Genomic DNA, 9895 nt, shown 5'->3' on the forward strand with positions numbered 1-9895 from the left:
GGGCAGGAGAAAGTGGAAAGAAATTTAGGAGCACAAGGATATGGACAGAGAGAGAGAAAAAGGGGGGGGGAGAGAACGTGGCAGAATGTAGCAGAGGATGGAGAGAATCTAGAGGCAGGTGGATGATGTAGAGGGGTAAGAAAGGGGAAAGACGAGGTGGTGGACAGATGGATGAGGGGGGGGATTAGGTGGACAGAAGGAGGGGGAGGAAGAGGTGGACACAGAGATAACTGCAATATATCTGTTGAATGCATACATGAATGAAGCCATGGGGTAAAGGCTAGTTGTAGTAATAATTAAAAAACATTTAATTATACTTCAATTTTTTAATTATTGTTTATACTAAAGAGAAAAGATGAATGAGGGTCATTATGAATGGATTTCACATGACAGGATAAGTCACAGTTTAATAAAATTTCATAAGTACCAAAAGCTGTCAGTTGTAAATAACAGTAAAGGATTTGAGGAAATTATTGGTATTAAAGAAAATGTATTAATTTGGAAAATGAAACATTTGAAAAAAGGCAACTAAGGACATCATTGATAATTTAGTTGAGATGACAGAAAAAGAAGTAAAGCCGATTGTGGAAGACATAGCATACTCATCAATGGTGTAAGTGAAGGAGATAGATACTGATATAATAACCCAGGTGAGTTAACATGCTTTTTCTTACTAGAAAGTAAGAAATTGCACACTTTTTATAGTGTACTGATTAAAGAATATAGTTGTACAGGGAATATGAATGTAAAAAAGGTTACAGGAATGAGATAAGTTTCAAATGAAGCAAAAGATTAATTAGACAATCTATTAGAAAGGAGAGTACAGGGCGAAGTCAGTCAGATTGGGCCACAGATTACTGCAATCAGAAAAAACAATTTTAATAATTTTGAATTTAACACATAAGGTAATCTACATCCTTTGGCTTCTGTGAATGCCTTAAAGGACAGATTTGCTGCAGAGTAGATGGAAATGCCACGAAATAAGACAGCAGGTCTTTCTTTAAAAGGTGACAGTATAGAATGACAGCATGTTGCACTAGAAAACTATGAGATCTTTTATGATTTTTCAAAGGTTTTCTAGGTAAATATTAGTCAGAGGATGCAATACACAAATGGGAAAGAATATGCACCCACTAGAAGGAACACCACTGAATTTGGAAATTCTACTTTTGCAGACCACCTGCTTAAAGAAGGCCATAGTTACAAGGTGCAATGTGAAGTCCTGCATCACATTCATAAAGATAGGAAGATGAACTACCTTAAAATAATAGAACTCAGTAAACATTGTCAGTTCCCTCAAGCTTAGTCTGATCAAGAATGATCAGACACAGCTCCCTTAATCGCCACTTACAGCTGCAGTCCTTCCAGACCTTGTTATAAATTTCTTCTTGTGCTCACATGGCTTTATACCACTTACCATAGTTTCATTTTCCCTGTTAAATTCTTTTTTTCTACTTTGTATAATAACAGCTGTAACACTTACCTGCTTAATCTCATTTTGTATGTCCTACCTGTTGGTGATAATATGACTTTGTTCAGCTACTCCCTTGGAACATGTCACCAAGGTTTACTGTTGAATTTATTTTCTTCTCAGAACAATTATTGTAATATTTTATAGAGTTCATTATTTAATGTGTCACATACTTTGTCTAAGATCAATAACTTAACATAACATTTTCAGTGAAATAGTTCCTCTCCTTTCTAGTGTGAAACCATACATGAAGAATTACCATCCTTGAAAATAAAGTGAGACAATCTCTAATGCACTTGATTCTACAAAATTTAACTGCCCCACATACTCTATTTATCTTTGCACTTGATGATGACATAATGGCTAAAAGCCTGTTTCTAAAATAATAAATGTTGTAGAATATTATACCACGGTCATGTTGGTTTCATTCATAATTCATAATATGATAAAGTTTTGTGAGGATCTGAAAAAGAGATTAAACTATTTGGTTAAGGCTCTTGAACAGAGTGGTATTATTGACACCTTATTGGAGAAATTAACTACAAGGAAGAGCTGTTTTTTTCTGATAAACAGTAAGACATTAGATGAATTCTTGAAAAGAGAAGGAGAGATCGACAGATGGGGTGTTGGCAATACTGGATGCTGTTATAAATCTAGTAGGGAAAATCAGTATAACAGAAAACAGATGCACCATTCACTACAGAGGTAGAGCCAGAGATAGAGAACCTTTGGGAGAAGTGAATCATGACAGCAGGGGTTTATTTCAGGGCCCATAGCAAGGTAGATTCTAACACAGAGACTAGTAATAGGAGCTAGGGCTGCCCCATGATTAGAAGTGTGAACTATTTAATATGTTGTTGTTGTTGTGGTCTTCAGTCCTGAGACTGGTTTGATGCAGCTCTCCATGCTACTCTATCCTGTGCAAGCTTTTTCATCTCCCAGTACCTACTGCAACCTACATCCTTCTGAATCTGCTTAGTGTATTCATCTCTTGGTCTCCCTCTACGATTTTTACCCTCCACGCTGCCCTCCAATACTAAATTGGTGATCCCTTCGTGCCTCAGAACATGTCCTACCAACCAATCCCTTCTTCTGGTCAAGTTGTGCCACAAACTTCTCTTCTCCCCAATCCTATTCAATACTTCCTCATTAGTTATGTGTTCCACCCATCTAATCCTCAGCATTCTTCTGTAGCACCACATTTCGAAAGCTTCTATTCTCTTCTTGTCCAAACTATTTATCGTCCATGTTTCACTTCCATACATGGCTACACTCCATACGAATACTTTCAGAAATGACTTCCTGACACTTAAATCTATACTCGATGTTAACAAATTTCTCTTCTTCAGAAACTCTTTCCTTGCCATTGCCAGCCTACATTTTATATCCTCTCTACTTCGACCATCATCAGTTATTTTGCTCCCCAAATAGCAAAACTCCTTTGCTACTTTAAGTGTCTCATTTCCTAATCTAATTCCCTCAGCATCACCCGACTTAATTAGACTACATTCCATTATCCTTGTTTTGCTTTTGTTGATGTTCATCTTATATCCTCCTTTCAAGACACTGTCCATTCCATTCAACTGCTCTTCCAAGTCCTTTGCTGTCTCTGACAGAATTACAATGTCATCGGCGAACCTCAAAGTTTTTATTTCTTCTCCATGAATTTTAATACCTACTCCGAATTTTTCTTTTGTTTCCTTTACTGCTTGCTCAATATACAGATTGAACAACATCGGGGAGAGGCTACAACCCTGTCTTACTCCCTTCCCAACCACTGCTTCCCTTTCATGTCCCTCGACTCTTATAACTGCCATCTGGTTTCTGTACAAATTGTAAATAGCCTTTCGCTCCCTGTATTTTACCCCTGCCACCTTTAGAATTTGAAAGAGAGTATTCCAGTCAACATTGTCAAAAGCTTTCTCTAAGTCTACAAATGCTAGAAACGTAGGTTTGCCTTTCCTTAATCTTTCTTCTAAAATAAGTCGTAAGGTCAGTATTGCCTCACGTGTTCCAGTGTTTCTACGGAATCCAAACTGATCTTCCCCGAGGTTGGCTTCTACTAGTTTTTCCATTCGTCTGTAAAGAATTCGTGTTAGTATTTTGCAGCTGTGACTTATTAAGCTGATAGTTCGGTAATTTTCACATCTGTCAACACCTGCTTTCTTTGGGATTGGAATTATTATATTCTTCTTGAAGTCTGAGGGTATTTCGCCTGTTTCATACATCTTGCTCACCAGATGGTAGAGTTTTGTCAGGACTGGCTCTCCCACGGCCGTCAGTAGTTCCAATGGAATATTGTCTACTCCGGGGGCCTTGTTTCGACTCAGGTCTTTCAGTGCTCTGTCAAACTCTTCACACAGTATCATATCTCCCATTTCATCTTCATCTACATCCTCTTCCATTTCCATAATATTGTCCCCAAGTACATCGCCCTTGTATAGACCCTCTATATACTCCTTCCACCTTTCTGCTTTCCCTTCTTTGCTTAGAACTGTGTTTCCATCTGAGCTCTTGATATTCATACAAGTCGTTCTCTTATCTCCAAAGGTCTCTTTAATTTTCCTGTAGGCGGTATCTATCTTACCCCTAGTGAGATAGGCCTCTACATCCTTACATTTGTCCTCTAGCCATCCCTGCTTAGCCATTTTGCACTTCCTGTCGATCTCATTTTTGAGACGTTTGTATTCCTTTTTGCCTGTTTCACTTACTGCATTTTTATATTTTCTCCTTTCATCAATTAAATTCAATATTTCTTCTGTTACCCAAGGATTTCTACTAGCCCTCGTCTTTTTACCTACTTGATCCTCTGCTGCCTTCACTACTTCATCCCTCAAAGCTACCCATTCTTCTTCTACTGTATTTCTTTCCCCCATTCCTGTCAATTGCTCCCTTATGCTCTCCCTGAATCTCTGTACAACCTCTGGTTCTTTTAGTTTATCCAGGTCCCATCTCCTTAAATTCCCACCTTTTTGCAGTTTCTTCAGTTTTAATCTACAGGTCATAACCAATAGATTGTGGTCAGAGTCCACATCTGCCCCTGGAAATGTCTTACAATTTAAAACCTGGTTCCTAAATCTCTGTCTTACCATTATATAATCTATCTGATACCTTTTAGTATCTCCAGGGTTCTTCCATGTATACAACCTTCTTTCATGATTCTTAAACCAAGTGTTAGTTATGATTATGTTGTGCTCTGTGCAAAATTCGACCAGGCGGCTTCCTCTTTCATTTCTGTCCCCCAATCCATATTCACCTACTACGTTTCCTTCTCTCCATTTTCCTACACTCGAATTCCAGTCACCCATGACTATTAAATTTTCGTCTCCCTTCACAATCTGAATAATTTCTTTTATTTCATCATACATTTCTTCAATTTCTTCGTCATCTGCAGAGCTAGTTGGCATATAAACTTGTACTACTGTAGTAGGCGTGGGCTTCGTATCTATCTTGGCCACAATAATGCGTTCACTATGCTGTTTGTAGTAGCTTACCCGCATTCCTATTTTCCTATTCATTATTAAACCTACTCCTGCATTACCCCTATTTGATTTTGTGTTTATAACCCTGTAGTCACCTGACCAGAAGTCTTGTTCCTCCTGCCACCGAACTTCACTAATTCCCACTATATCTAACTTCAACCTATCCATTTCCCTTTTTAAATTTTCTAACCTACCTGCCCGATTAAGGGATCTGACATTCCACGCTCCGATCCGTAGAACGCCAGTTTTCTTTCTCCTGATAACGACATCCTCTTGAGTAGTCCCCACCCGGAGATCCGAATGGGGGACTATTTTACCTCCGGAATATTTTACCCAAGAGGACGCCATCATCATGTAATGATACAGTAAAGCTGCATGCCCTCGGGAAAAATTACGGCTGTAGTTTCCCCTTGCTTTCAGCCGTTCGCAGTACCAGCACAGCAAGGCCGTTTTGGTTATTGTTACAAGGCCAGATCAGTCAATCATCCAGACTGTTGCCCTTGCAACTACTGAAAAGGCTGCTGCCCCTCTTCAGGAACCACACGTTTGTCTGGCCTCTCAACAGATACCCCTCCGTTGTGGTTGCACCTGCGGTACGGCTATCTGTATCGCTGAGGCACGCAAGCCTCCCCACCAACGGCAAGGTCCATGGTTCATGGGGGGACTATTTAATATAAGATAGTAATAAAAATAGTAATAGGAGTGGTTTATCAGAGAAAGGGGAGCATGTTTGTGGCTTTGGGAAATCAGCTTGTGAAGTACCTGATGTTATGTGTAGGGAAGGAGACATAAAGAAAAGAGAGGAATATTCAGAAGAATTGTGTGATACAGGTGTTGGATTAAGGGAATATAAAAGTGAAAGTGAGGTATGTGAAGGTACTGTAATTGAGGAAAAGGGAGAGATTATTTATGAGGAATATAACAAGAGTAGTGGCAGTGAGACGATAACAGATATAATGAATATAGTGGAGAGTATGCTGCAGGTAATGATAGTGTAGAAAATGTGTGAGAATGTACTTAGCCTGTAAAGCGATTGGAAATCATAGATAAATCTTTTGTTACGGAAAGTGATTGGGAAAGCGATGATAGACAATAAGTTAATGTATGTTTTGTACGAAATGGTAGTGAAGATATTATAATAGAGCAATATAGAGTTGCGGTAGTAAAAGTAAATGCAGCAAGAAAAAATAATGGGAGGAACAGATGTTAATGAAATGGATCTTGGAATCGGGAGGCCATAGAGAGAGACTCCTCAGAAGAAGAAGACCTACATATGATACAGATACTCGTAGGACAAGCTGATGAACTTTATAATATGAAAGAAAGGGGGTTAGCACACGCTGGAAGCGAGGTGTTAGAAAACCTTGAGAGCATCTTTGAAGAAATAGAAGACAACAACAATTTAGTTGCAAGCGTGTTTTGGGGATTAATGGTCTAGGGAAACTGGTAAACTGAGTAAACAGATTGTAAAGCAAGTGTGTATGCAGATAAAGGTTGGTGTCTTAATCCTTGTATGTGATATCTTACTAATTTAAGTTTTGAGTTTAACACTGGGTACTGATGTAAACTGCACATGGGAGCAAGGCAAATAATAATTTATGCAATGAATGAGACTAATAAAAGAGATGAAAATAATAATACTAATAATAACAATCATAATTAAAAATGAACATTTGAACTATCTGACAAAATATAAATGATAAATTTGTGTATTTAAATACTGTAAGAAACTGAAATATGAATAGGTGTATGGTACATCATGCAACTAACATGGGACACACTCTGTGTAACCGATTAGAAAAATTGGTTGTAGCTTTTTGTTTACTTTCATATTGAATATTTTTAGTATATTATTACTGTATTAATGTCCTTACATATTGTATAGTGTAACAGAGCTGCTTTACATATAGACAAAAAATAACTCATTTTACAAATTTTGACAGTGGATGCTGTAGTTCACATATTATGTTCAGTGTTAGGACTTACATGCAAGGTGACACTGTGGTGTAATAATTCAAATAACTGAAGCATAAGACTTAATTACTATGTTACATATATTATTCTTTTGTTATGTATGAATGTGGCCAGACTTACCCAAATAAGTGTTTATGATGAAAAAGTTAAACAGTTCATTATTGTGTTAACTGTGATATCATGTGTTAAGATTAGAACTGCTTTCATTCAAGAGCAGCAGCACATTAACTATTTTGGTTCTGTGAGTGGTTGTAATGTTACAGATGCATACTCCACTGTTTAGACAAGTGACTGTTGGCTGTTTAAACTTACTACTCCTTTTTGTGTAGCAAAGTAACAACAACATCTGTCATAGACTGATCCCTTAGTGTAGACATAGCTCATCTTTTCTATTTGAATTATAATTAAAAAAAATTAATTACTGTGCAATGATTTCATTTTTATATTACACTAAGGGCTGAAGACTGGGTAGGTAATTGCAGGACCCATCCGGAGGAGGGTCAGGTGGATAATGCAAAGATAATGCTTGCACAGGATGGACTAGAGAGCTGCATCACACCAGATTTTTTAGCGGATTATCCCAATAATAACAGCCTTGACCAAATTCATGCCTTATATTTTGATGCCCCAAGAAAAATCATCCACTGCATGGTGCATTACTCATAAAGCGTAATGGACATCAGCAACAAACAAAATATAGCCTAATCTGAATTTCCCAAAATAATGTTTTCACCATTAAATACTGTTTGATTTAGTTATTTTTAAAAGTCCGTTATGGGTCAGTTACTTCTGGTCATTTTACGAAAATCATATTAGGCAGAATCTTTTTCTGTTCGTCTTGAAATTAATATTTTAAGTTCTGGGTAGCATTTATTCAAATATTTTTGATTCCCCGGCATTTTAGAGACCTAGAAAGATACACATATCTCCAAAGTCGATATTAACGTTTAGACAACGCCATTACACGTACTTCATTGTTTTCAAGTAGTTACCCATTTGAGAAGTGCAAATACAAATTGAAATAATGAATGTGATCGTGAAATGATGGATTAGAAAATGACTAATGATTGGAGAGGACAATATTTTACAGACAGTGCGTGGAATCAAACGGCTTCTAGATGACGTCAGCTATGAAGAACATGTTTGTTAGTAGGTACTGAATGACTACTTCTAGTTCCGCCAGGCATTGCGATGGTATTGTCAAATTTTCGATACTAATGAGTGGTTCTACTGCTGGGGGACGGCTGTCAGATAATACAAGATCTCAATGCTGACTCAAGTGTGTGCAGTCATTTTTTCTTTGTTCAAAAGTCACAGTTTTCTTCATTGCCTGTTCAGGTTGGCCTGTCACGCAGCTTTTCTATTCAGGTGATATCAGAGATGAAATCCACAGAAAGCTAAACCTGTGACAGAAAATTCAGAAATCCAATTTTATTTGTTCATTTATGTAGGAATTTATTTCATCTTACAAGTTTAAGGCGCGAAGATACTCTTCCACTGCGAAACAGGTATTTGCGAACATTCTGGTAACTTGAAACAGGACACTACATATTGGCTAATGCAAAAAAACAAAGGTTACAGTTAAATCAAATACAATGATAATATTTTTAGTCCTAATGCTAACAAAAATAACAGTAATAATAGTAAATGTGATGGAAGTTACGACAATGTTGTAAGCATTTAGGCCATATATGTGCTTTATTTGTACATTTGTTTTATTTGTTAAAGTTATGGCCCCAGTGCAGTTTCATACATATAATCAGGACTATATATCAAATTAATTTACGCTGTACGTGTAAAATGGGTACTAATAATAAGTTACGCCTGCAGTTACGTGGAAAAGTTGAGTTGCTCTTGAATGAAGCGTGGTTTTAGATCAGAAGTAGGTCACTGCTTAGTTTGTTCTACAGATGTTTGGCTGAAAAGAAGAAGGAGATACAATAGATATAGTGAGTAGTACGTTTACAGAAAAAGCGTTGGACATATGGGCTCTTTAATTGCAGGTTTTAGAATGGTGATAGGTACTTCATAAGCAATGTTGGATATTGGGGAATGCAGTGATTATGATGTATGTGAAGAACACAGAGTTGTGAATACCAAGTCGTTGATTTCGACGCATACAAACTAACTAGGCATAAAAAGAACTAACATTTTCATAATTATAATTTAGCAGTTGTAATAATAAAAATGATGATAGTAATAATGATGAGAGTGAGTTTTATCTTGAATTTAGACATCGCTGCCCGTAGGAGATCAGCGACCTGCAGCAGAGAACCCGCCAGTACGACGCACAGGGGGCTCACATTCTGAAGACGACTTTAACTTATAGTCGAAACGGTCTTAATAAATAAATGTCACTGGATCTACACTGTTATATTAACAAAATTAAGTTTTCTCAGTTGTCTATGCTGTCTGTTGCAGCAGTGGATACAGAACAGGGAGAGAAAGGAGTGATATAATAGAAGCAATTATAAATGAAAAATGGCATGAATAATTCAAAAAGAACATAACAAAATAATAATAACAATAAACTGATGTTTGAGAGACGAAATTGCTTGACTGTTGAACTATGAAAAACATTTTTATTGCAATCATCTTGGTCAAATTGCTGTGATAGCATTAGAACATTCTTGTTAAGTAATGAAGCAGGGAGCAGGATCATGCGTAGTACTTACTATTCAAAATGGGCTGCAGCAATGAAAAAGTGACGTAGGAGCATTTTCGTTTTATAGTCAAGTATAGCTAGTTTACTCGAAATACAGGTTTTTGGTATCCCTAGGATGAGTGAGTGAACCGTTGGTCTAGGTGTAGCCTCTTTGCCTAGTAATCACAACATCCTGGGTCCTAGGTTCAAATCCAGCCACTGGTAACATTCTGAATAAAAATTGTCAGCAATGGCAGCCGAAAACTTGCGTCATAATAAGTTACCCTCGTCCTGCAGACGTCCTTGTCAAAGAGGGCGGAGGAG

This window comes from Schistocerca piceifrons, chromosome 2 (assembly GCF_021461385.2).
Source record: "Schistocerca piceifrons isolate TAMUIC-IGC-003096 chromosome 2, iqSchPice1.1, whole genome shotgun sequence".
NCBI lineage: Eukaryota > Metazoa > Arthropoda > Insecta > Orthoptera > Acrididae > Schistocerca > Schistocerca piceifrons.